Here is a 21,185-nt window from a genome sequence, read left to right as displayed (position 1 = left end):
GATGCGTCCCTAACCGGATGGGGAGCGCACATGGGTGCTCTCCAAACGCAAGGTCGCTGGTCTCCAACGGAGTCACTCCTACACATGAACGTACTGGAACTCAGAGCGGTACGATGGGCCTTGAAGGCGTTCCTACCACACATCAAGAGGTCGCGAGTGCGAATACTGACCGACAATACAACAGCCATGTTTTATCTGAGGAAACAAGGTGGGACACGATCAAAGACTCTCTCCATAGAAGCCCAGAAAACATGGCATTGGGCATCGAAGCACGAAATCTCCCTCGTGGCTCATCACCTTCCAGGAGTGAGGAACTGCCAAGCCGACTCCCTCAGCAGAAACATGGCCCAGATACACGAGTGGGAAATGGACACGGGTCACTTGAAGAAAGTGTTCGAGAAATAAGGCCACCCCCCTCTGGACACCTTCGCGACTAAAGAGAACAAGAAATGCGAGAAATTTGCAAGCAGGTGGCCCCAAGAGGGTTCGGTGGGGGAGGCGTTCTCCTTCCCATGGACGGACATGTTCCTCTATGCTTTTCCCCCGTTTCCCCTCATACGGAAAACAATACAGTGGATACGCAGATACAATTGCCGGGTGATTCTAGTGACACCATACTGGCCGAGGCAACCGTGGTTCTCAGACCTCCTCCATCTATCGCTGGAACATCCCATAGCGTTTCTGAAAGTCCCGTACCTTCTATCCCGGGACAGAGGCACGGTGTGGCATCACAACCCGGACAGTCTCAACCTTACGTCCTGGCTCCTGACTTCTCGGAATTCGGGGCTTTAGACATTTCAAAGGAGTGCCAAGAAATTCTGCAGGCGGCTAGAGCCCCTTCCACTAACAAATCCTACTCCTATAAGTGGCGGAGATTCTGTGAATGGTGTAGAAGACAGCGGGACCTACAACCATTGTTGGTGACGCCGGAACAAGTTCTACCTTACCTGCTCCTCTTAGCAAAAAAGGGACTGTCCCCCTCATCGATAAAGGTACACCTGGCAGCCATCTCGAGGTTCACAATCAAGAGGCAGTCGCCTCCTCTATTCAATGACAGACTGGTGAAACACTTCATGCGGGGTTTATTTCGAGCTTTTCCCCCGGTGAAATGTTTTCCCCCGGCGTGGAGCCTCAACACAGTGTTGGCAGGCTTGATGAAACCGCCTTTCGAGCCTATGGCCACGTCCGACATGAAATTCATTTCGTGGAAGTTGGCATTCCTGATAGCTATCACATCAGCCAGACGTATCTCGGAACTACAAGCTCTGGTCGTGGACCCGCCCTACCTAAGATTCTTTAAGGACATGGTAGTCCTGGCGACTAACCCTACGTTCGTCCCTAAGGTTCCGACGGTATATCACAAACACTCATCCGTGGTTCTGCCTACTTTCTTCGCCACTCCATCGTCCGCAGCAGAAAAAACTCTTCATACCCTGGACGTTAAGAGGGCTCTGAAATTCTACCTACATCGCACACAAGACATCAGGGCTACTCGGCAACTGTTTGTCGCATATGGTCCGTCGACGAGAGGTAAAGCAATCTCGAAACAGGGATTGGCCAGATGGGTCTCGTCGACGATTGCTTTTTGTCACTCTAAGGCCGGAAGGCCACTGCAAAGACATCCTAGAGCCCATTCTACAAGGTCGATGTCATCCTCAACAGCGTTCTGGGCCGGAATTCCGCTGACGGACATATGCCAAGCTGCGGCATGGTCAGTGCCCCACACGTTTACCCGCCACTACTGCCTTGCCAGGCAGCATGCGGATGAGGCGCAGATGGGAAGAGCTGTCCTGCGCCATCTGTTTCAGTAAGGTAAGCTCCACATTGTGGAGAGTGTGTTTTCTACCTTTGATGACAGTATACTTTCGGTGGGAAAGGTTATATGAGTAAACTTATTACTGCTGCGCATATGTGTTGAGTAGTAGGGTGAGGGTAAGTTACATTGCATTCTCACCACCGTCGCAAGTGTTACTGCTATACAATCTATTTTAAGCATGTGAATCCGTGAAAGATCCAATGCTGGAGAAGGGAATAGTTTCTTACCTGTAACTCCATTTCTCCAGCATTGGTATCTTTCATGGATTCACATGCGCCCGCCAAGCCTCCCCGGGACTGCAATGCATGTGATGGATAGGTTTAACCCTTCCTACTTTGGAGGGGCCGAAATCTGAAGGGGAACCGCGGGGGCGGGCCTCTTATACTGGGACGGCCTGCGGAGCATGCGTAGGCGGGTCCTAAAAGGACGTGGATAGGACACAAAAGTGTCGGACGTTTTCCTATAGGAAAAGGCTATATATGTGTACCGAGGGGTCCCAGTCTGACGACGGGGAATATTCTAAGCATGTGAATCCATGAAAGATACCAATGCTGGAGAAATGGAGTTACAGGTAAGAAACTATTCCCTTATTTATTATTTATTCATTTCTATTGCGCCGGTAACTTGCAAGTCTCGGGGTGAGTTACCCACACTATGGTACTCAAACTATCGACCGTGGAGCTTTGGGGTGGTGGCGTGCTTAGTTGTCCCGACCCCGGTATCGAACCCATGATGCATATAGTCGTTCCATTTCTCAAGGTGAGTGTTGGGCTTGAGCTAAGATAAGCAGGCCAAGACCGGAGCTCTTGACAATGTCTTTCGATATGAAACCCTAATCAATTTGTACCATCTGTGACTCCACCATGATTACACATTTTATTGTAAGTCTAGCTTTTGTCTTTTGCCCTGGATCAGAACATCAGTAACATTGCTATTCTTGTGGCGAGAATTGAAAATAGAGGGCAAGTCTGAGTGTCCGTCACTAATCTGAGAATGCCACCAGCTTGTTGACGGTTAATACATTGTGATAAATAGAGGAAAGGATCAATGTACTCTGGAACAATGGCATTGACCATGATGGACTTAATTTCCTATATCAGTACCATCATATATGTTACTATAACGTATACAACATGGAATATCCAGACAAGTGGTCTTGATAATTGAAAATCTAATTTATCGAGTCTTAACATAAACACAAATAATGCAAGTCGTATCTAGACGGAACATCCCAGACCTTGAGAAACAACCAATCAAAGAAAATATAAAACCTACACCACACACACGCCATTTTCATAATAAGCCCAGGTCCCATATCACTAGTTGAAATATTTTTCAATCACAAAAATTCAACGAACTATCAATTGTATATACTATTAAAAGACATCCAGAGTTCCAAATATATGGCCTCCTGCTTGCAGAACAAAACCTTCTCAAAATCTGACAAGATTTGTAAATTGTTTAACCAATCCTCTATTTGTGGCTTTTTCCTGGTCTTCCATACTTTCAGAATCTGTTTTGCTGCAACCATCAGTCCCTTATCTATGCATTGCCCATTTTGCTGCGCAGTTTTACGCCCCCCTTTTTTAGACAACAAAAGGGTTTGCAATGGTGATCTTGGAAAAGGTATAGATAAAATTGTGTCCAGGCAGGTGCTGGGAATCTCGCTGCAGCAGAGCCTTTAGACTTTCTCCCGGGAGCAGGGGATGGCTATTGAGCCCGGACAGCCCCAGCCCCGTGCCGCCCATTCTCAGCAGAGCTAGGAATACCTGAGCCGGGTCAGAAGGACCTCTGACCCCAGCACGTGGCATTTCAGGACCTTGACTGCCCTACCTGGACATGGAGACGGACCGGTTTCTCCTGCTGCTCTGGGGGGTGTCGGTATGGAGTGCCAAGGAGCCATGCACAGTGAACCAGTACACTGCCAGTGGAGAATGCTGCAAAGTCTGCTTTCCCAGAGAGGGCATGGTCCAGGCCTGCGGAGTGAACCAAACTGTCTGCGAGTCCTGCCTGGACAGTGTTACCTATTCTGACATCCTGAGTCACGTTGAATCGTGCAAACAGTGCACAGAGTTTTTTGGTCGCACACGAATGGTTGCACCATCTGTACACACGAATGGTTGCACCATGTGTAGAGACCGACAACGCCATCTGCGCCTACAGCTATGGGTAGTTCCTAAGCAAGGAGACTGGGCAGTGCGGAAAGTGCCAGAGCTGTGCACTTGGGTTCTGCATGGAGTACCCTTGCTCAAACATGCACGACACGTCAAGCGAGGCTTGCACTGACAAGATTTTCTCCATTGAGGACAACAGCATGTATCGCAGCCTGCCATGCACCCTCTGCGAGAATGACAAAAGTGAAGTGGAAGACTGCACACGTGTGTCCGACAGGGTCATCAAGTCAACAGCAACATTTCACCCAAGATGGTCCCTTCCGACCCCAACTTTTAACATCTATCGATTCCGACACCTCTGAATACCCTGATGGTCCCAATGTCAATGACAATGAGAACTTGGTTCCAGCCCCAGTCCGGCAAATCAGCACCACTTCAGACATGACCACAACTGTGATGGACAGGTCACAGCCAGTACCTGCACAACCTCATATCTGTTTACTGCTCGATCCTGGCGGCAGTGGTAGTCTGTCTGGTGGCATTCATTCTGTTCAAGCGGTTGCAAACAGAAAAAAGCAAGCAGCCTATAACTGGCCAGTAAACCAGACTGCATCTCCAGAGGGCGAGAAGTTTCACAGCGACAGCAGAATCTCAGTAGATAGCCAGAGCCTCTATGACCAGCAGTCACAGCCACAGCTACAGGTGCAAGCATTAAAGAGCACCCTGTCGTCCAATAAGCAATAGGAACTGGAGAAACTCTCCACGGAGCACACCTGGCGCATACCTTGCGAAGGAGCTGGACTACAAGGAGGACCTCATAGACTCGTTCTTGCAGGACGAGGACCCGCTGCATGCGTTACTCTTGCACTTGCTTAGCACGGACACCGCCACCATAGGCACCTTTTACTCTGCTCTGCGCAAGATCGGGCGTAAGGACATTGTGGAGAGGCTGTACAGTGAGTCGGTGGCGACCTCCCCTGTGTGAAGGCCCACGGGGTGCTTGCTGTATCGCCCAGGTCCTCGGAATCTTACTTTGGGAGAAGTGTTGAGGACAGAAGTTGTGAACCCTGATAATTACGAACAATTCCATATGCACCAAGGCATTATTTTTTCAGTATTGTCATTTCCTGGTTTTCTGCTTCTCACCCCCTCTTCTGTGGCTTGATACTAATCTGGACTGAAGTGTCTAATGCAGTGAGGAAGGGCAACCAAAATTGCCACGGAGAACGCGAGTTGACTGTGTTGTTTGTCCGTCCGAGAAGCATTCAGAGCCTCTCAGGACCTGAAAAGTTCTGCTTCCCAAACGCTTTCAGAACCTCTTTCTTTATCTATTGCCTGCTAACCCCTAGTTCTTGCGCACATAGTAACGCACGCTAAAGCGGACACTCACAAAAACTCAGACTTACTGCTCCACACTCTCATGCAAAAGAAAAATTCAGTAACATGCATGCTGCATCTGTCTACATACAGGTAGAGCCTACGGCATTATAAGATGAGGTGGCTCCTCTTTATTATGTTAATAACAATAATGATTGTTCTTCTAAAGCACTTCATGCCAGACTTCTCCTGCTTCTGAGCACTATAATAACCCGTGTTAATATTACCCCATTGAATGGTACTTGATTTATCATCCTAAGAAAGATGAAAGGCTTAGTAGGCGCTGCCACGGGATTCGAACTTGTGAAACACATACTGCCCACATTGGTAGTGCGAGAGCATTGTAGAGCATGAAAGTAACATGTAACCATCTAGCACAACATTGATAACATAAAAATCATGAACCTACTGGGATACATAAGTGCAAAGCTTGCACAGTCCACAGGTGCATAAACACGCATGCACACGCTTAGACAAACATAAAAACAAGCCTGTGTTGGTTTGCAGTAATCATTTCTTTCTCCCTTCCTTCCCTGCTTCTCCCTGGTCCCATCACCTGCTTGTCCATGTTTCTTGCATTAGTTCATGCAGAATGGTCTGTCTGCTTTCAGAGATGGAGGAATTCACTGAAAGATCGACTGTTGCACAATCCAGATATGAGGGAGATCCTTTTTGTGGTAGTGACAAATCTCACTCTCGTAATGACTGAAATATTTAGCGATACCATTGGTACCAGGGAGGTGGAGTGAATGAGGTACTAATGGCTTGCAGGAGAACTGTGTATCTGTTGTTATTTCACTTTGAATGTTGTGAGAAACCAGAAGTTGTCTCAACCACTAGTCCCTGGGGATCTGTCATCCAGGTGGCCAGGACACGACCATCACTTTTGGATCCGGTTCCTGGGGGTGGACCAGTGCGGGAGGATCACCTGGATGAGAGGTCTTCTGGGAGTGGGACACTGGATGGTGAGACACGGTATCCCCTTCCCTGTAACACCTTTTCCCCATCCTAACAGGTAGGATACTTAGGAACTCAACCACCCCCCTTCTCGACACGAATACTTTCTCACAGACAGCTCACTCTGAGAGAAAACTTAACACCCGAGCCATATATCTGACATGTCCCAACACAAGGGTCAGGCAGAGTTGGGCAATTACTGATAATTATACACACCTGACTTCTATCACACTTCCCCCACACAGATAAAAGGTGGAGAACAAAAGCACCCTCTGAGCAAGGCAAAACACATGAGGAAGCAGCACTTCTGAGATGGCAGTTTAATACAAGGAGAAAGACGGCAAGACCAGCAAGGTTGCAAGGAGGGAATTGCCCTTGGCCTTTTCGGAGGAAAACGCACAAGCCATCGAATAAGAAACATACGACCGGGAATGAATGCTGAAGAAAGGTGCATTGAGTGTTGAAGGTACCCAGCGCTCTCCTGCATCGATAGCCAAAGCGAGGAGGAGAGATTGCCGCTTCTTGGCTCCTATAACAAAGCAGCGCCTGTGAAGTCAGCACAGCCAGTGAGTCGGGGAGACTGATAGCAGACCGGTCTGTGTTAGAACCAAGGTTGCAAGCGGCAACATTGTACGTAGAAATCTGCAAAGAGCAGAGTGTGAGGCGAATATAATTGAATATCCAAGGAGTGACGGAACCTTTGAAACCAAGATAGATATCATATACTGAGTGGTCTGGCACCACGTGGGTGCTCATTCGAAAGGTCTCTGTTAGGCATCCAACTGAGAGTTTAAAATTGTGAACTATTAAATTGTGGTGGTCCTGCAGTGGATTAAACTAAACTCTGTGCACATTTGAAAGTCTTCGATAGTTAATAAGAACTGCAATTGGTCCGAGCCCGGCTGAAGGAGACTAATTGTGTAAAAGGGATCTGAGCCCGGTGGAGGTGGATCCGGGTTGAACCGTGAGTCACCCGAGAAAAGATATTGGGCCTCATCACGACTTGGGCGGTAACGCCGGCGCTATCTGCCCTACCGCCGAACTCCCCGGCACTAATAGCGCCAGATCACGAGTTTGGCCGTAATGTTAATCCCCATTCCCCATTGAGCCCATTCGGGAATGCCCCATTCCCCATTGGGCTCAATGGGGAAATTTCACGCTCATACCGCCGGCGGATTTCCTGCCGGCGGTATGAGCGCGAATTTTTGGTGGATTTCCCCCCAGCTCAGAGCTGGGGTGAAATCCGCCGAAGTCCTGATTTGGCGGACCCCTAAATCCGGCGGTATTAGCGCTACCGCCAGATTTAAGGGTTACCGCCGAAGTCGTGATCAGGCCCATTGTCTGAGCATTGGGGGAAGAGGATCTGAGCCCGGAAGAGAGGGTTCCGGACTAAAGATTGGGCATAAAAGGGATCTGAGCCTGACTCAGGGGGATTCAGGGTGAAGAGTGAATCACCCAACTTGAGTATTTGTAAAGGAACTTTTTTTGTTTTGGTACATCAGCCCCTCTGAATCAAGAGACTTTGATAACTTAAGAGACTTGGGCACAGAAGTCCCTGATGTTGGTAATGGAACTGTGTCCTCATGCCGAAGAAGCCAGAGAGTGGGCTATGCTCGAGTGAACCGCCTTGCCCCCTGCTGAAAATGTGGGACTGGGAGGCCATTGGCATGAACTTCCTCACTTATCATTTTGTGAACGCTTCTTTATTTTTCATGAACATTATCCCACACTATTTGTATTTATGTCATGAACCGTCGTCTGCGTCCCTTCTGGACTTCGTGGTCCCTGACCCATAGGGGATTGAATACAGTAATCCTTCCAACATGGCCGCTTGATACGGAACGCTGCTTGCCAGTCTCAGCGCTCCACGCTCTGTTTTACAAAACAGACACGCCCCCGCGGCTCTGCGCGTCTCAACGCTACCGCTTGCTGTAGGTGGACATGTGTTGCCGGAGTTCGCTCAGGGCTTTCTTCTGATTCTTGGTTCCCGGTTCCTTGAATCCCCTTTTCTTCCACCCTTTCCTCTGCCTTACCTCCAATGTTCCTGGATTTTTACGGCGTTCCGTGCCTCCGAGTGCGAGCATCATTTCTTCCTGGTCTCCGTCCTGGTCATCTGAACGTAACTTGGAGTTGGATTGTGAACATCACGCTGGAATCCGAGGACCAGCACACAGGTTTATACAAATCCCGGACCGTGAGAAAGAAGACGCCACAGAAGGTATCAAGCAAACAACAAAAACAGGTGAGAAGGGGAGAGACTTTTGACAGATTGCGACGCCTAAAAACGATACAGATACAGAGATGGAAGCCGCGGTTCAAGACCTCATGCGAGGAATGCAGGAATTAATCACAGAAGTCCAGAACCTTAAGGCTGAGAACGCTGCATTAAAACAGCTAGTCTTGTCACGTGACTCTGCAACTAAGGAAAGTGTGTTATTGGGAGGAGTAGTGGACAAATATGATGGTTCTTCAAAGACCCTCTGTGCCTTCCTTGATTCATGTTTAGTGCACTTCACCTTCAAACCCTACTACTTTTCCACTCCTAGAGCAAAGGTGGGGTTTATGATCTCACACCTCACTGGTAAAGCCTTGACCTGGGCAACCCCCCTAGTCAATTCGGGCGATGCCCTCTTGGATGATTATGATGGGTTTGTGGAAGCTCTAAAGGCCATGTTTGATCGCCCAGTGCAGGTTTACAGCTCTCAAGAACGTTTACTTGAATTTCAACAAGGATCCCAGGATATGCTTACCTATGTGACCCGCTTTAAACAACTCGTGAAGGAAGCCGATTGGTCTCCAGAAGCCAGCTTCACCCTCTTCTGAAGAGGTTCTGAATAAAGAAATAAAGGACGAGTTAGCCAGGGTAGCTCGCCCAAGCTCCTTCCAGGCTCTCATGGACCTTTCCATGCAAATAGACTTTCGAATCCAGGAAAGAAAAGCGGATAAAAAGAAGTCCAAGTCAACTCCCCAAAGGGCCACCTCAGACCATCCATCTAGACCAGCGCCCACAGTTTCTCCGACCTCGGACCCAGAACCCATGCAACTGGGGGCCTTCCGTGGACCCATTACTCCACAAGAAAGGATGTGACGGATTCACACTGGTCTGTGCATGTGTGAGAGAGTGCCCTATTGCTCCTCCACGGCGTTCGCGAAACGCCATCTCCCGATCCTAGATGGGGCACAGTTTCGGGCGAGAGATGTCTGCTCCACATCAATTCCATCCTTGAACTCTCCTGGACAAAATAATCTTGTGATTCTACAGGCCTTTCTATGGCCTTCCATGAAAGAATCTTACCCCATACAGGCATTAGTGGATTGCGGAGCCATGGGCATATTCATAGATCATGATTGGGTCACTACTCACAACAATCCACATGAAATTCGAGAGACTATGCAACCTGTAGAGGCTATTGATGGGAGCCCCCTGTCTTCAGGACCCATAACTCTTCAAACTAAAGAGATCTTACTCTCTATAAACCACCATCAAGAGAAGATCAAATTTGACATTATAAGATCTGCCCACTATCCAATGGCTTTAGGCATGCCCTGGTTACAGAAGCATAACCCCTACATCAATTGGGCAGCAGGCTCCTTGTTTCTTGGTTCTGAACACTGTATGTCCCACTGCTTATCCCTAGATTCCTTATCAAAGTCCTCTGAAGACTCGCAAGAGATTCAGCAAAGTTCAGTCACCGTCTCTAACATCATCCGGATTCCCAGGGCCTATCAGGCTTACACAGATGTATTTTCAACCACCATAGTTCACAGACCTGAGGATTGTGCCATCGATACTGAACCTTCAAAAGTGATCCCTTTGGGGAGGAAGTTTATTTTATAAGAACCAGAAAAAAGGGCCCTTAGGGAATACCTGGATACTAACTTGGAAAATGGCACCATACGACCATCTAAGGCCCCGGCAGGTGCTTCGTTATTTTTCGTTCCCAAGAAAGACACCAAGGAGCTCAGACCATGTCTAGATTACCATGGCCTTAACCAGTGTACTCTCAAGGACCGCTCCCCATTGCCTCTCATCTCGGATATCCTGGAAGCAGTCAGAGGTGCATTAGTCTTCACAAAATTAGATCTAAGAGGTGCCTACCATCTTATTCGTATAAAGGAAGGTGACGAATGGAAAACAGCCTTTAGAACACACTGGCCATTTTGAATACCTGGTTATGCCCTTTGGACTTGCTAATGCCCCAGCGGTCTTCCAACGTTTTATGGACCGGGTGTGTTCTGATATGCTGTTTATCTTTGTCATTGTATATCTGGACGACATACTGATATACTCTAAGGACCACCTAAAACATGAAGAGCATGTAAAGGCAGTCTTACAACGTCTACGTGAACATAAGCTCCTGGCCAAACCTGAGAGTGACTTTTACATTTATCAACTGTTCACTATCTCGGATTCATTCTTAGTCCAAAGGGGATTGGAATGGACTCATCGAAGGTAGACTCCATTCTATCCTGGCCTGTTCCAACTACTGTAAAACAGATTCAGTCCTTCCTGAGGCTTGCTAACTTCTATCAGAAATTTATACCAGCGTTTTTTGAGATTGTGCATCCTATTATTACATTGTTAAAGAAGGATACCCCCTTTCAGTGGACCTCAGCCCAAGATACGGCGTTCCAACGGTTGAAGTCGGCGTTCACACAAGCTCCCATCCTAGCTCAACCCGACGTTGATCGACCTTTTCGTGTTGAAACTGATGCTTGCAACTACGCCATTGGGGCAGTCCTAAAACAAGAATTGGGTGACAAGTTAGAACACCCCATCGCCTGTCTTTCTCGCACCCTGACTCCCAGTGAAACTCATTATTCTGTCCTGGAAAAGGAATTACTAGCCATCCGTCAAGCCTTCACTGACTGGCGTCATCTCCTCCTAGGAGCCAAACACCCGGTGCAAGTCTGCATGGACCATCGGAATCTTCAAGTCCTGCAATCCCTAGAATGTAGAAGCAGTTGTCAAGTCCGTTGGGCCTTATTTTTTGCTCAATACCAGTTTCAAATTCACCATGTCCCTGGAACACACAACATAATAGCCGATGCCTTATCCAGATGTCCTGATTACGAACCCCTTGAAGATCAGACTTTTCCTAAGATGTTTCCCCCCACAATATTAGTTGCCCAAGCAATCACCCTCCTGGAGGATATTCAAATTCAAACTCAGTCCTCTGAAACCTGGAAGGAGTTTAAGAGAAACAATCGATGGAATCTCAAAACAAAGGACGGATATTTGTTCAAGGACAATCGCTTGGTCATTCCCACTCCTGGACTGAGACAAAGGATCACAAGCCTATGTCATGATACTTTTCATTCAGGACACCGTGGCATCACCAAGACCCTCCATCTAATACAAAGACAGTTTTGGTGGCCGAAGATGAAGGATGATATCAGGATCCATATCCAGACATGTGCAGTCTGCAATCAGAACAAACATGATAATAAGAAACCGGCAGGTCTCCTGCTCCAACCAGCAATACCAACAAGACCCTGGGAAATCATCGCCACGGATTTTATCGTGGAACTACCATCTTCCAGGGGCTACACAACTATCATGGTTACCATTGATTTGTTTACTCATATGGCTCATTTTACACCTTTATACAAACTGCCATCCTCATCTGAACTTGCCGGAATCTTCCTGGAACACATATTCCTGCTTCATGGGCTACCCTCCAAGATATTTCTGACCGAGGACCCCAGTACATATCCCAGTTCTGGAAACAATTATGTCGTATACTGGGAATCCAATGTGCCTTGTCCTCAGGTTATCACCCACAGACCAATGGAGCCACTGAACGTGTAAACCAAACTCTAGACCAGTATCTTCGTTGCTTCGCCACCATGGTCCAGGATGATTGGTCACTCTTAATACCTGTGGCCGAATTCACTTACAGTTCGGATCATTCAGCCATCAAAACCAGTCCTTTCTTCTGTAGTCAAGGAGTTCATCCTTCAGTTCTACCATCCATTCTTCCACACCCTAGCCCAGTTCCTGCGGTTAATTCCTGCATTGAAACCCTTATTAATGTACACAAAGAAGCAAAAGAACACTTAGAAAAGGCCCGAAGAGACATTAAACATTATGCTGACTCTAAAAGAAGGCCTGGGCCTTCCTATTCAGTACACGATAAAGTCTGTACATCCTCGAAGCTCCTTCCCTGACATCTGCGACCAAATAAATTGGCTCCCAGATATTACGGGCCCTTTTCTATAAAAGAAATCGTCAATCCAGTGGCCTTTCGACTACCAGAATCATGGAAAAGGATCCATCCAGTCTTCCACACCTCTCTGTTAAAACCATATCTTCAGCCATCTCGAACAGCTCCAAAATCTACCCCGGTGATTGTCAATGACCAACTCGAATACGAGGTTTCCACAATCTGTGACTCTAGGTACCACGTGGTCAACTACAATATTTGGTCGAATGGAAAGGATACCCTCCCAGTGAGCGCACCTGGGAACCCCTATCAAACATGAATGCCCCCAGGCTGGTTCGAAGATACCATCTTATCCATCCGGGCAAACCCAGAGGAGCTGGGCTTCAGAGGAGGCATACTGTCATGAACCGTCGTCTGCGTCCCTTCTGGACTTTGTGGTCCCTGGCCCATAGGGGATTGAATACAGTAATCCTTCCAACATGGCCGCTTGATACGGAACGCTGCTTGCCAGTCTCTGCGCTCTACGTTCTACAAAACAGACACGCCCCTGCGGCTCTGCGCGTCTCAACTCTACCGCTTGCTGTAGTTGAACGTGTGTTGCTGGAGTTCGCTCGGGGCTTTCTTCTGATTCTTGGTTCCCAGTTCCTTGAATCCCCTTTCCTTCCACCCTTTCCTCTGCCTTACCTCCAATCTTCCTGGATTTTCACCCGCGCTCGGGTCACGGCGTTCTGTGCCTCCGAGTGCGAGCATCATTTCTTTCTGGTGTCCGTCCTGGTCATCTGAACGTATCCTGGAGTTGGATTGTGAACATCACGCTGGAATCCGAGGACCAGCACACGGGTTTATACAGATCCCGGACCATGAGAAAGAAGACGCCACAGAAGGTTGCAAGCAAACAACAAAAACATGTGAGAAGGGGAGAGAGTTGTGACAATTTAGCAGTAAGGATTGGCAGTATGTTTTTCTAGTATAGGCCCATTTATTTTGACGAGACTCCACTAGGACTGTTATTATTATTTGATAGTCGTAGGTTGCTCCCATCTGTAGATTTAGGATTAGATAGGCCTTTAACACACCTTTGTTAAAATTCAATAAACACCCTTGAACTGTGATCACTTGTGTCTGTCTTACCTTGATACCATGCCTTCCTTACAATGTTCTGAAGAATACTTGGTTGCGAAACTTAAATAGCAAAGTTTGCATGTCAGAAATACACACCCAGCGTGGGAGCATGCAAACAGATACGTATGCACGGCCACTAGCAACCTGATGATTACATCCATGGAAAATCATACACACATCTTTTTGAATGCACTCAATGAAATGCATATTATACACAACATGTTGCAGGGTTATGTTCAACTTCCTTGTTCTCACATTTCTCATAATCCAAAATGTTTACACTGACCGGCGCAGTTTAGACTGGCTGATTTACTCAACGAGACAATCTTCTAATCCCCTCATTCACTGATTTTTAGGCAGTCTGCTCAGGTCAGGAGGAAGTAGGGAGGCGTTGAAAGCCCACAACCACACTGTGCCATAACTGCAGCTGCACTCAGGAAGCGGGACCATGAACACTGTGAGCTAGGCAACCACACCCTCACTGCAATCACTCAATGAGGACACATGAACAAGAACATAGGATCAGCTTTACCACTATCATTCCCTGGATTGAGTCTACATGCTTCTACTAAATGTTGCTATTTGTGCTTCATCAAAGTTCTTTGAATAGGCTCCTAAAAGAGTCGGAGGCTACTGAACAGCATTCAATAGAGTGGAATGGGTGATACAAAAGTAGGAAACAAATCTCTGTATCCTTTGTGGTCCCAGTGTTGGAGGCTATGGCATAATTAATGCTGGCAAGGTGTGTGGCCATGTGCTAGCAAAGAAAGGGGTCATGATGTTGTACTGACTTCACAAGGAACACAACTTCATTTGCAAGGTGTGTGCCATTACTTCATTCTAGAGTGCTGGTCATGACGTGAGGATCATGACCGTATGATGACAAAGCCTGGGCCTTGACTTTGTACTAGTGAAACCAGGAATGCGGCCGAAGCATATGTGTGGGAGCGTTGCCATTCTTCGTGTATAACGGCGCTGCAATGACCCAGTGTGGTTGATGACATGTTGCCTGCTAGATTAGAGTTGGGTCTTATGCTGAGAGGGGTTTTGTTACTCTTGCGCTTTGTTTTTTTTGTATTCGTGTGGGAATATTTAACCCAACGTACAGCTGGCTATTTTAGCAAGTCCCAACTTCGAAGCTAGCTAGCTTACAACTATTAGACTAGCTATACCCTTCTTCAGATACAGTTCACAAGCATATTCCTGCTTTGAATCAGTACCAGGAAATATGTGTATAATCACTATGTGCTTTGTGTACACTACTGTATCTCTATGTGCAAACACTGTCACTCCTATCTTTGTTTTTCACAATATGGTCTAAATATGATGTAATATTTACCACACAAACAGTACTAACACACCATTGATTCAGACGTTGGTTTTGTGATGAAGTACTGTATAAAGTATTATGCTATCTGCATTCTGCTCATTTGATGAAACATGAGTACGATAGATGTGTGCCCAGTCATAGGGCATGACCCTAAATAAAGCAGCTTTTTGAGCATTAAATTGTTGTCTCAAGATATGTGCATGGACTAAAATCCATAGTTAACTATTCCACTATGGGATACTTGGTTTACTCTTGAAGCTTGAATAAGTAATGAAGCTGATAGAGCGCAGTAGACACTCAAATTGGTTAGTAGTGTCAACCAATTGATACGTGGTCGGAGCCCCCCCTTTGTTTTACAGTATCAAACAAGTAGCAGCATTTCGAGGGGATTGGGTCCTCCGGCGTATTCCATATCTATGACAGTAATCACCACAGCTGTGCTGCTTCGGAAAATCTTTCGGCGTCTGCGTCCTGCGTCAATGACGTCGATATGCCGCCCTCGAGGCCCGCCTCCAACGGCCGACGTCACTGGATGTTATAAGTAAGACGCACAACCCCCGTAGCCCCAGTTCCGTTTTTTCCACGAACGTGTTCGCTTCCTGAATCTCGGCGCGCCTCGACTCTTTGGAGTTTCTGTTGTTTCTCGGTTCTTCGAACCTGTTCGTTTTGTGAAGATTCTTCTTCGCGAAGGATATCTACCTCGTCTTCCACCCCGCGGCCGGGCTTTAACAAGTGTGGGGACTGTGGGTCCAAGATGTCGGTTACGGACACGCACAACGCCTGCCTCTGGTGCCTCGGGGAGGCCCATGACACGGATGACTGTATCGACTGCCAGTCGCTCACGTCTAAAGCCTTGAGGGAGCGCAAGAAGTTATCGGTAGGTAAGGTGTCTAAGCCACGGAAGTCGAGGTCTGCGGGGCTTTCGACGGACGATTCGAGAGGCGACTCTCCGTGTCGTCGTCGGAAGTCCAGTGGGTCTCGGTCCCGCCACTCCTCTGCCTCTTCGAGGCACTCCCGGAAGCGCCGTCATTGGTCGCCTTCCCCGTCCTCTTCCGGGGACTCTGCCCGTCGGCGGGTCGCTTACCCTACCAAGCAGGCAACGCCAGAGAAATGGGCTTCCTTCGGGAAGAAAATGTTAGCGATTCTTGAATCGCAGGGCACCAGTCCGTCCGAGCCTCCGAGTGGGGTCGGTCGTGATCGGTCGAGAGACACCGCTCGCATGCCTTCGGGCTCCGGTGGTCAGAACGATTCACGGGAGAGGTCCCGCTTGGACAAGGGAATTGTTCTAGTCATGCCCGGTCCAGGTCGTTGTCCTCGACGCGCTCGAGATGCCCTTTGACGGGGAACATCTTTTTGGCAGCAAGGCTGACGAGAGCCTTGAGAGGTTGCAGACCTCAAAAGCTGCAGCGAAGTCGTTGGGCGCTGCAGTTCGACAGCCTCCGCCTTTTCGTCCTAGGGGACAACAATGGAGGGAAGGTTCCTTTCGTTCTCACTCATCCTTTGGTAAAGCGAGAGGAGCTGCCAGTCAAAGGGGCCACCGTAGGAGTGCCAGAGGTGGAAAACAAGGTACTTGAGGTGCCAAGGCCGCTCGGGCAGTTGCCTCTTTGCCCTCAGATAACGCCACAGCCGCTTCAGCGCAGTCATGAGGCCATGTCCCATGGTTCGCCGGTTGGGGGAAGGCTGGCGCAGCATCTTGCAGAGTGGCGTGCCATTACTTCAGATGTGTGGGTTCTGGAGATCATAACCCACGGCTACTGTCTTCCTTTCCGGCAGAGGCCTCAAGACAATCCTCCGGGGAATCTCTCTTTGAGTCCGGATCCGCTCCTTGCGCAGGAAATTCAATCCCTGCTGGAGAAAGGCGCCATAGAACTGGTGCCTGTAGCGGAGGGATGGTTTTCCCCTTATTTTTTGATTTCCAAGAAAGACTGGGGATTGAGACCCATCATGGACTTGCGCAGTTTGAACAAACTCCTCAGGAAGGACAAGTTCAAGATGGTTACTCTCTCTCAAGTCCTTCAGGCCCTTCAACTTCAGGACTGGTTGGTGTCTCTCGACCTCAAGGATGCTTATTTTCATGTGCCGATACGTCCAAAGCACAAGTAGTACCTGAGGTTCGCGGTTGGTAGTGGTGGCAGCGCACCTCAGGAAAGGGGGGATTCACGTCTCCCCCTACCTGGACGATTGGTTGATCAGGGCGCGCTCTCCCGAGCAAGTCCTGGATCATCTGTCAGTCACCTGCCATTCCCTCTACAAGCTGGGCTTCTCCCTCAACTTAAAGAAGTCCCATTTGACACCAACTCAGAGACTCCAGTACATCGGAGCAGTGCTCGACACGTCCCTGGGGCAGTGTTTTCCTCCCCAGGTGAGGGCTCATCACATTCAGCAGATGGTGCACAAGTTTCAGCTTGCCCAGAGTCTCCCAGCGTTGGAGTTCTTGAGATTGCTCAGCCTCATGGCATCCTGCATTCTTCTGGTGCCAGAGGCCAGGTTACGGATGAGATCTTTGCAATGGGCACTCAAGCTCCAGTGGTCTCAGTCCTCCGGCAGGATGTCGGACCCTGTTCAGGTGCCGTCCTTGGTCGCCCAGGACCTTCTGTGGTGGGCTGACGAAGGCAATCTGATGAGGGGGGTTCCATTTTGGCTACCCTGGCCAGAGGTGACGATTGTGACGAACGCATCCCTCACGGGATGGGGAGCTCATGCCAACGAGTTGACAGTCGGCGGTCGTTCGTTTCCGTCGGAGTCCAGACTCCATATCAATCTGTTGGAGCTGAGGGCGGTCAGGCTAGCCCTGAAGGCTTTTCTGCCGACTGTGCGAGGAAAGAATGTCCTGATCCTGACGGGCAACACAGCGGCCATGCACTAACTCAACAAAAAGGGGGGAGGGGCAGGGTCACTTCCTCTTTGCAGTGAGGCGATGCAGCTCTGGTTCTGGGCAATCCAGCAGGAAGTTTCGATCTCGGCAGTTCATCTGGCCGGAGACAAAAATGAGACGGCGGACGCTCTGAGCAGGCAGAGCGCGATCTCTCACGAGTGGGAGTTGGCTCAGGAGATTCTCCTGGAGATCTTCGCCCTTTGGGGGATCCCTCAAGTGGATCTCTTCGCCTCCAGTGTCAACCGGAAGTGCAAGAGGTTCTGCTCGAGGGAATTTCCTCCGAAAGGAGTCTTAGGAGATGCGTTCATGGTGGAATGGTCATTCCCACTGCTGTACGCGTTTCCTCCAGTCCCCGTCATCCCGCAAGTACTGCAGAGGTTTCGGAGGTTTGGGTTCCCAGTTGATTCTCATTGCTCCGGCGTGAGCCCGAAGGACGTGGTACCCGGACCTTCTCGACTTGTCCATCTGCCCTCCACGTCGTCTTCTCTACCGAGACGATCTGCTCTCATTGGAGGGGGGTCAGGTTCGCCATCCAGAGGTCAGATCCCTCAACCTTCACGCTTGGTTTCTCAAAGGTTGAGGTATAAGGATTGGGACCTCCCTGAAGACGTGATGGAGGTGTTGCTCTCGGCCAGCAACCAAGTCCCTTTGCCGTTGGCGTAAGTTCTGCGACTGGTGCAGGGTTAAGAATGTGGATCCTTTTTCATGTGACATTCCTGTAGTTCTGTCTTTTTTGGTTTCTTTGGCCCACAGGGGCCTGCAAGTGGGTACCATTAAAGGTTACCTGGCGGCGCTGTCCATATTTAAGCGCTCGTCTGAAGAGTGTTCCTATTTTAAAATTCCTTTAATTTCTCAGTTTCTGAAAGGGCTCACTAATGTGTCCCCTCCGTCACCTTTCCAGGTGCCCTGTTGGGATTTGAACCTTGTTCTCAAGTTTCTGATGGGTGCTCCGTTTGAGCCTTTGCATTCATGCCCTTTGAGACTGTTAACTCTTAAAACTGTATTTTTGATTGCGGTCACTTCCGCTCACAGAGCGAGTGAGTTACAGGCACTTTCAGTTAAGCCACCCTTCACTGTGTTTCATAAGGTCAGGGTTGTCCTTAGAGTTTGTCCTTCCTTTCTTCCGAAGGTGGTGTCGGAATTTCATTTAGGCCAGAAGGTGGTTGTTCCGGCGTTTTATCCTCCTCCACATTCTGGTAAGGAAGAGGAGAGGCTCCATAGGCTTGATCCTAGGAGAGAGTTAAGCTTTTATATTTCACGCATGTCCCGGGTCAGAGTGGACGATCAACTCTTCATTGGTAACGCTGGAAAGTGTTTGGGACAAGCTGTGACGAAACAGACTTTGTCTCGCTGGATTATTTTGGCTATCTCGGAGTGTTACCGCTTGGCGGGTAAGGACCCACCGGTCAGCTTACGGGTCCATTCTACCAGGGGTATGGCTGCCTCTACTGCCCTACAGAGGGGTGTTCCTATTCGTAACATCTGTGATGCAGCCACCTGGGCTTCGGTACATACTTTTGTACGTCACTACTCCCTCGATTCTATCCCGGGGCAGGATTTGGCCATTGGCAAGGCTGTCCTTTACTCCGCAATTTGATTGGGCATTCTAAATTTCTGTTTTCTAAATTCTTTTCCCACCTCCTTGCATTGGTGCTGCTTTGGGAGTCTGTCATAGATTTGGAATATGTCGGAGGACCCAATCCCCTCGAAGAACAAGTTACTCTCTTACCTGGTAACGTTCTTTCGATGGGATGGTCCGACGACGTATTCCATATCGCTCCCTCCCTGCCTTCCCCGCTACAGAATTTCTTATGCAATTGCAGCTTACGCTTCCGAAAGGCTTTGTGTGGTCAGACTGGCAGAAGACTGGTGCTACATGTTCTGGGAAAAAACTACAACTGAGGCTACGGTAATCGTGCGTCCTACTTATAACATCCAGTGACGTCGGCCATCGAAGGAGGTCCTCGAGGGCGGCGTATCGACGTCATCGACGCAGGACGCAGACGCCGAAAGATTTTCCGAAGCAGCACAGCTGTGGTATTTATTGTCATAGATATGGAGTACGTCGTCGGACCATCCCATCGAAAGAACGTTACCAGGTAAGAGAGTAACTTTGTTCTACTGTTGGGTTAAGGGAACTCATGTATAGCCATATGAGGTATACCCTGCATATGTTCAATCCAACTTAATTTGTATCATTGATCCTTTGTGCTAGAATGTAGTTGGGATTAGTGATGCTAACCTGCACCCTCTTACCTGGAATTTTGGGTTACCATCTAGATAATGTTTACACACCAGAATGTTGTCAATTTAAGTGGCCAGTGCACATTTACACCTGGTCTTGCTTTCAAACATTTATAGAGTGTGCGTGTCTATGCTAGGTTGTTTTAGTAACATCACTACTCAACATACCGACTTAAAAGGTGCCATCTCGAGTGAGAATTCACGTTTATCATACTCTTTCTTGCAAAAGGATTATTTCAGTGTTGCAGCAATGACTCCAGTAATGGTTGACTCTAATAATGGTAATGTTTATTTGTATAGCGCCTATACACAAAGCAAGTGTTTCAAAGTGTTCAAGGAGGGAGGGAACAAGGATAAAAAAACAGTTGTTCAGGGTCCTTGAAATTCTGAGACGATGGCATATAATACATTTAACAGTAGAGGTAACAACACATATGTCTGACGACAATTCTGCAGTTTTTCCAAGTGCCTTAGGGCATCACCATGCAGGGAGCGAAGACGGGGTGGGAGGGAAGCACAAAACATATCTTTACGCATGGTACGTTCGGATTCGCGCAATTGCACAGACAGTTACAGGAGGGGGAGGGGGGTGGTGGGGAGAGGGGAAGCGTGATCTGCCAGACTGACAAATATCAGCTGTTTGTAGACCTTTCAGTCAGTGCTTGACTATGCAAAAACATGGCAAAAACAAAGAGGTGATGGCTGGAAGGTTTAGAATTAATCTTAACCACTGGCAATGCTCTGGGCAACCCTCCAGACCACCGTTCTTCGCCTGCCAAGCCATTACAGAAGGGAAGGACCATATGCAAATCAGGCTTGGCCCCACCCCAAAAGGGGCAGTCCAGCCCGAACTGCTAGGCCACATCCCTTCTGCACGAGACCACAAGCATCCCCAAACATGTTTCGCCCTTGTTGGGGCTCATCAGTGAGGAGTAGCTTGGGTCTCCAGGCCCAGCAGGCACGGGACCCACGTCTGGGCATACCCGTCCCACTCGGGGTGACATAGCAAAAACAAAGAGGTGATGGCTGGAAGGTTTAGAATTAATCTTAACCACTGGCAATGCTCTGGGCAACCCTCCAGACCACCGTTCTTCGCCTGCCAAGCCATTACAGAAGGGAAGGACCATATGCAAATCAGGCTTGGCCCCACCCCAAAAGGGGCAGTCCAGCCCGAACTGCTAGG

General features: G+C 48.6%; 1 protein-coding gene and 2 pseudogenes across 6 annotated transcripts in view; all 3 read left to right on the top strand.

Moving 5' to 3' along the window:
• NCOA1 (nuclear receptor coactivator 1) overlaps positions 1-21,185 on the top strand; it is a 1,575,181-nt gene that overhangs the window by 317,289 nt on the left and 1,236,707 nt on the right. The gene's annotated exons all lie outside the window — the stretch shown is intronic.
• On the top strand, positions 3,656-4,292 carry LOC138453812 (tumor necrosis factor receptor superfamily member 16 pseudogene; annotated as a pseudogene).
• Positions 4,312-4,915, top strand: LOC138453811 (tumor necrosis factor receptor superfamily member 16 pseudogene; annotated as a pseudogene).

Source organism: Ambystoma mexicanum, chromosome 4p, assembly GCF_040938575.1.
Source record: "Ambystoma mexicanum isolate Mex_15411 chromosome 4p, UKY_AmexF1_1, whole genome shotgun sequence".
Lineage (NCBI taxonomy): Eukaryota > Metazoa > Chordata > Amphibia > Caudata > Ambystomatidae > Ambystoma > Ambystoma mexicanum.
Note: the sequence above shows the minus strand (reverse complement) of the source record. Positions and strands in the feature narration are given on the sequence as shown.